We start from the raw sequence: 7,745 nt of genomic DNA, 5'->3' as shown, positions 1-7,745 counted from the left end.
TGTCTACTATATCTAGTTATCCATTCTAGGCAATATATGTACCATAACCATGATCCTGCGACTCAAGCTCATATCATGGCACATATCCATATGTATATAAAATCCTCCTAGCTAAAACTTTAAAATAAATATCCATTATGTCATCCAATTTATTTGGTGGCCTGACATAAAAATAAGTAGGATTTAACTTTCTAATTAATCCGTTCCCTTACAAATCCGAATAGGTAGGACTTAACCTTTTTAGTTAATTCGTCCCTAAAATGCCACCATCTCATATTGGTGTATTAATCCAAATAGTCCAATAAATGATGCAACAGATAAAGTAATACATCAAGTAATCCAGAAATAATATGATATCCATCATACAAATATGCTTTGCAATTATTTAAGCAAATACAACAATTTAAATAGCATGTAGTTAACTTACAACCCAAGTAATTAACCTACATCTCAGATAAATTATACAAGATTCATAATTATTATTTGATAATTACTTAAGTATTAATTTACATTGTTTAGATAATTAAATTAATCCATTTATCCAATGAAACAACGGGTCAAGTGTAAAAAACATCCCTATAGTATGCATATAGTGCATATTGCACCCCACCCGTGTAAAAAACACCCCTAAACTATGACATTTGTGCAAATAGGTCCTACTTAAAAAAATTGGACTAAAATGCCCTTAGCAACACATTTTATAATATATATATATATATATATATATATATATATATATATATAAAATATTTTGTGAAATGACTAAAATTTCCCTCAATTTATTGTAAATTTACAAATTATATATTTACAGATCCATATATAAATATATATATACACACACACGTCGCCGGGGAATACAGGAGATAACGGGTCTGTGAATGGGAATCGGTGATGCGCGATGTCGGTGAGCAATGGGATCAACGCTCTTCGCCTTCTTTAGCCCCTTTTTGTTAGGAATTGGAATGGGGAAGAAGCATGAAAATCCGGCGATGTCTCCGACGGACAACTGGGTTTTCTGGTGACCTTAGACAATATCACCTATTGTCTTTGAAATGCTTGCTGAACAATTCTGCCATTTTGAGAAAGTCATCAGTTTCTTTCGCATCAAATAGTGTCTTACATCAAAATGAAGAATTCCCTCATTTTTGTGTCATGCAAAGTACAAAGCATCATTAAAAAATACACCCAACATTACTCTCCATGGTTTTTCCCAATCAACGGCCATGTTTCTTCACACCACTACCAAAACATTCTCTGTTTTTGAAACGGCATAACACAAAAATTATAAATTAAAGGACATAGCAATTACGAAACCCATTTGTGCCCCTAAAAGCTCCAAATCAACTCTTGTAATTTTATATAAACCCGCCCCAAATTTCCTTGGAAGATATCAAAACCACCCAAAATGATATCTAAAGAGTTCCCAAAATTAAAAATCAGGCATGAATCCAGTAAGATGAACCACAAATTAAGAATTTCATTTATGAGGAAACATTAATGAGGAATTTCACAAATCCGGCGGTTATGAGGAAGCATTAAAACCTAATTAAAAATTCGGTTAATACCAAGTATAACCATTTATGAGGAATTTCACAAATCGATGCTCGTATAGCTCATGCAACAAAGATATTTTCAAATCAATTCATACTTAAAAATCAATTTGTAAGGTCATCTTAAGTTTGATGTACAGGCTTCATGAAAATCTGGCGGCGTCTCCGGCGGACAACTCAATCGACGTGGCAAGGGAAACCGCCGTTGGAGGTGACTGATTTGTAGCGGCGGAAGGCCATAAGGCGGTGAGGATATGGTGTGATTCCGGCGATGAGGTTGCTCGGCGAGGAACCACGGCTGATCTAAGGTCTGGTTGGTACTATCTGAAGAGCGAGTATGAAGAGCCCAGGCCGGAGTTGGGATCTAGGCATGGGTCGAGGCCGGAGTTGAAGTACCGTTCAGGGAAAGTTAGGGAGAGGTGACAACGATCCGGCGAACTGCACTTCCTGTTAAAGGAAGAGAAAGACAACGTGGAGAAGGTGGCGATTGGTGGTTATGTTCGCGGGAGAGATAGGTTTGTCGCCCATCTGTTAGAGAGAGAAAGAGAGGAGGTTAAAGGACCCGGTTCAAAGAAAAAAAAAAATTTAGGCTGCTGAGTGCTAACAGATATAATCAATATAAACACATATACATACATACATATATATATATATATATATATATATATATAGATATATATATATATATACACAGATACAGTAACTCACCTTCTGACCCACTTCCTTTCCGGCAGTTTTCCCGATCGTCTATAACATTTGTGACCTTGGCATCAAGAAGATTGGTTTGGTTGGGGTATTTTTGGAAGAGTAAAAGGGTAAAATGGATATTATATTAATTGATGGGTGTTTTCGCACAAATTGAAAAGAATAAGGGTGTTTTTTGCACACCTTTTTAAATAGGGAGTAAAAGTGCTATGAAATGTATACTTCGAGGGTGTTTCTTGCACTTACCCCATGAAACAACATATAGGTTATCTAACACCCAAATTAGTCATATCCTTAGCATATATATGTATTTTATGCATTATAGAACTTCCCGAAGTCCATTAAAACCCATTAATATTAATTAAAACAGATTTAAACACATTCTGGACATTAGAAGCCAAAAACCCAAGTTGCAACCCAACCAAGTCGACTCGGTTAAACCGAGTGTACTCGATTGCTAGTTGAGTCGACTCGGTTACCAACCGAGTTGGCTCTGTTCGTCCCGAGGCCCCAACTCAGTCGACTCGGTTTCCAACTGAATCGGCTGGGTTAGCAACTGAGTCGGTTCGGTTCGCCTGGACTTTGTTTTCTTCATTGGTTCAGCTTCTGTAAACCCTAAAAACTCCATTGTTAAAGGTCATAAGCTCCAATCTAAGTCTCATACGTCCATATTAAATTATTTTAAGTGTTTTAACATGCAAAGATTCAACTTAAACAATAGTTCATGCATAAAAAATTTAAGAATAAAGAAATAAAAAACATGTGAATAAGATATGAAAATCCCCTGTTCTAATCTAATTCAAACATGCATAATTAATCAATTATGTTGTTTAAGCCCCTGTAATTTCCTAAGCATGTATAGAAACACAGATCAAAGGGAGAGTGTTAGAGAAGAACTTGCCTCTAAGGTTTTTGGTTCAAAACCTCAAACTCTTTCTTCTCTAATTTTTCGGCGACGTAGCTACCATCAAACCTCTCTCTTGCTTAGTCCTAGCCCACGCACAGAGCCTCTTTTCTTCTCTCCTTGGGTTCGGCCTCAAGCTTCCCTTGGCTGCACCTTCCTTTCTCTCTCTAACCTCTCGGTTTTCTCTCTCTTTTATATAATACGTAATATGCGTATAGCCTTCCACAGACTTTAAGGATTATATATAGGGTTTGCTAATACCCTAATCCTAGTTAGACCCTAAGTCTGCTAAATTAAGGGAAAAGGAAAAAAATAAAAATATACTATTTATTTAATATATACATATTAAATCTATAAACAATGTGATATAAAAAAATGTATATAAACAGTATATATATATATATATATATATATATATATATATATATATATATATATATAATTCTAACTATAGTTAAAATAATATTAATTACTTTTAACAATTAATAAATATACAGCTATATAATTATAACTATAGTTAAAATAATATTAATTACTTTTAACAATTAATAAATATACAGCTATATATATGCATATATACCCATATATATATATATATATACATAACAATTCATGAGTAATATCAGTACCCATTTAATCCTTCTATCAAGTAGTCCATGTGACTCAATTGGACAGTCTATTCCTATTATCCATATCCCTTTAACATAAAATAAAATAACATTTAAACCACTTAATTCCTAGCAAATAATTACAAGCAACCAAATAAGCAATTAAAATAATTAACCAAGTAGATAATTATATATATATATATATATATATATATATATATATATATATTATACCATTAACAAGGAAATGGTAAGGTCATAAGTCATAATAACCCCAAGAAAAAAGGTTGAGGCTCGAGTTCTAATTGATTGCAGGTCCCAACACTTTCTCTCCATGGTCTCTCCATCACTTTCTCTCCAATAGCTCTTCACCCCCCCCCTTCTTTTCTTTTCGCTCCCTTCCATGGGAATGGGGAGGTGACATTTTCCTCGCCACAGATTCAATAAACTCGGTATGTTTTAATAAGTCAATTTCGTGGGTGTTTTTCACGCCTTTTTCCATTTGTTCGTTTCGATCTATCCGTGTTTTGCTTTTATTCGGCTAGATCTTCTTAGTTTGGCTAGATCTGCTCATATGTTGGCTTGTTTCAGGCTAGTATGGGTGGATCTGTTATTTTCGGCTAGATATCTGATCTATACCCTCGACTCAATCCGATCTTTTTCTTATTGATTTGATCTTGTGTGGGTTTATGGGTGGTCTTTCCCCAGTTTGCGGCGCCTTGTGGATAGGGATGGCAATTTACCCTAACCCGGTGGAGAATTGCCTCGCCCCGTTTAAAGCAAGTTTAGAGAACTGTTTATTTAAATGGGGTGGGGATGGGGGTTGGAAAAAAAAAAAAAATTGCTGGATTTGGGACGGGGGTGGGGGAGGGTTACCCCCGCCCCGCAACTGCTCCGATTACATATGGAATTACTCCTATTAGCTCTGCCATGTTATTGTACTTACCAATTTATCATATTATTTATATATATATATATATATATATATATATATAAACCCTACTCATTCCTATCTTCAAAAACTCTACTCATTCCTATCTTCAAAGGCGGGGATGGGGCGGGGGCTGTTATGGGGATTAGGGGTAAAAAAATTATTAGTTATGGAGCAGTTTTGGGGGTGCCAAATTTAAACGGGGATGGGGATGGAGAATAAGAAACCCGCCCCAACCCGCTCCATTGCCATCCCTATTTGTGGATATAGCTTTGGAGGTATTGCCTTGATGATGGCCATGCCTTTGGGTCCATTCAATTGATGCGTTACTCCTTTTGTGGTTTCCGTTGCAGAGTTTTGACTTTCTTTCTCAACAAATTTGGAGCCTATTCAACATTTTCATTGTATTACTTCAAGATTTGTATTCCTTTTTCCTGACCTTTTTGCCTTTGCAATGATAAAAAGCAAAAACAAAAGTCAAGGGAAAAAGTAAATAAAATTCATAACAACCAGCCAACTTCCAATTTTCCCTGCAACAACTTTATATTTCCAAATAGAATTTTTATATTTTCAATTGCCAACTAGACTCTTTTGCATAATTATGAATTTTTAGTGGAGTAGACAAATGGACATGTTTTAATAAAATGGAAATTAGGCTAACACTTAGATCTCTAAGTCCACAAATATTACAAGAAGGGCTTCCATTTGGTCAATAGTTTGAGTTGAAAAAATACGGTTAAGTGCAAAAAACCCTCTCTCTACTTTCGATATAGTGCAAAAAAGTTTCTGTGTGGTATAAAACCCCCATATACTATCAATTTGGTGCAAATACCCCCTGTTCGCATAAAAAGACTATAATACCCTCCTGTCAATAAAATGAGATAATATTAAAAAAAATCAGGCAACGTAAAATTACAATTTTAGATAATTTCCAAACTCAACCACAAAACTAACATCTTTATGACAAGTATACCCTTAAAAATACTCATATGACTTCTAATTTAAGGGTTAATTGAGTCATTTTACTATAATCAATATCCATCTCTCTCTCTGACAATAATCCATGGCTGCACAGACCCATCGGTGAAGCTTACACAGTTCGGCGAGCCCCTAAACAATCACAAAATCCCTTCCACTAAGCTTAAAAGTCTTGCACTAGCTTTCACCGGCAACCTAACCAAGAAGGTCACACCTAAAGGCAACGCTACAAGCGACTTCACCCCATTTCAAGAAACCCAGATCCCTCTTATTTCTTTCTCTTTTTTTTTTTTTTTTCTTTTTCTTCATTCATTTCCCTTTATACATCATATGTGTTATATGTTTTTATTTTTTATGCAAACTTTATATTGAAAAACTCTTCCTGTTGTTTGAGGGTTTACTGAAATTGAAAACTTGTTGTACTATTTTCATCCTATCCCTGGTTCTGTATTATTTGCTGATGCTATTTATGTCATATTATCAATTGGTTAGATTTGGGTATTTCTTCATTTGATTTTAATTTGTTTGCAATCTGAGATGTTTTTTTTTCTTTGATTTCTATTTTTGGCAATTTGAGATATTCTCTCTCTCTCTCTCTCTCTCTCTCTATATATATATATATATATTAATAATAAGATTTTTCTCTTCTCTCATTAATTTTCCTCAAATATGATTTTGCCTACTGATTTTCCTCAATGTATATATATATATATATATATATTTGCACATGCTTAACTGATGCCGGTGGCGGTTGGGGGCTTGGGTTCTCTGCTGATGAATACTCTGTTTCATCGATTTCGATGGCTTGGGTTCTCTGTTGATTAAACCTTTGTTCTAAATCTTCGTTATCCACTGCTTTGTCAATGCCAGCAGTGGTTGGGGGCTTGGGTTCTCTACTACCGATTGATGCTTTGTTATGGGTCTTCACCCTCTACTGTTTCGTCTATGCCAGTAGCGGTTAGGGGATAAGGAGTTGGCCGTTGAGGTGGATGATACCCGATTAAGATCAGGATTGGAGGTTGAGGAGCTCGGCTACTTAGTTTGAGTCCGACTTGGAGATGGCGGTGTTGAAGAGAATGATGAGAGTTATAAGGAGCAAGAGGAGGTGGGTTAACAACGATGGAGTCCATTATTGCTTCTGCTACTGATTGTGATTGGTTTGGTTTTAGAGAGAGAATTGGTGATAAGTTTGGGTGGTGTTGGTGGTGGAGTCCATTGTAGCTCTGCTGGGTTTGGTTTTGTGAGAGAAATGTGAGAATTTTAGAGGGAGAAGAGGGGGTGGGTGAAATGGAAGAAGACAAAATTAAAAAGGTTATTTTTGGCATCTTCGGTGGTTGTGGCGATTTTAGTTATACATTTGTTAAGGTTTTATCTAGAGGGGGGAGATAGAGAATAGGAAATGTGGTGTGGGACTTTTATGCACATTCTGTTAGGGGTAAAATAGGAATAAAAATGTTAAAATGGGGTTTTTATATTTATTTTTTGTAAAAAAATGGCAAGAGGGGTTTATTTGTACTTTTTTTTTAAATTTTATGGATTGAAATGCACATTTTAAAAAAATAGAAACTTATTTGTAGGAATGTGCAAAACCTATATTAAAGAGTTTTTTTTTTGCACTCAACCCAAAAAATTAAGAATAGAACCTTCGACTTATTTGTAGGAATGAATGGATATCTTCTTATCAGCTTCATCATGCATAACAAGAAATACTAGAAGCCCATTTATTAGTATTATTTATTTTTGTAGAGGAAACAAAAACTGCATGATACGGCATAGTTGTACATATAAAATTAATGATGAATATACAAATGACGATTTACCGTTAATAATTTAACCATACACACAACAAATAGGCTTGTCCCTTATTAAAAATAAAATTAAAATAATAAAAACTGATTGTTTTTTCTATATTTATGTCTAAGAGAGAGTCTCATCACATGGGACGTTCTAGTTTTGCAAATGTTTAAATTCTAAAAAGAAAAAAAGATTGCAGTAACAATTTATTTTATGTATTTTTTATGAACAAAAAATATATTAAAACTTAATAAAAATAATTTATTCATCAAATT

This window comes from Cornus florida, unplaced genomic scaffold (genome assembly GCF_030987335.1).
Source record: "Cornus florida cultivar Cherokee Brave unplaced genomic scaffold, ASM3098733v1 CherokeeBrave_3.0.0_Hap2_Chr10, whole genome shotgun sequence".
NCBI lineage: Eukaryota > Viridiplantae > Streptophyta > Magnoliopsida > Cornales > Cornaceae > Cornus > Cornus florida.
The sequence above is the reverse complement of the archived record's forward strand: the minus strand, read 5'-3'. Positions refer to the sequence as shown.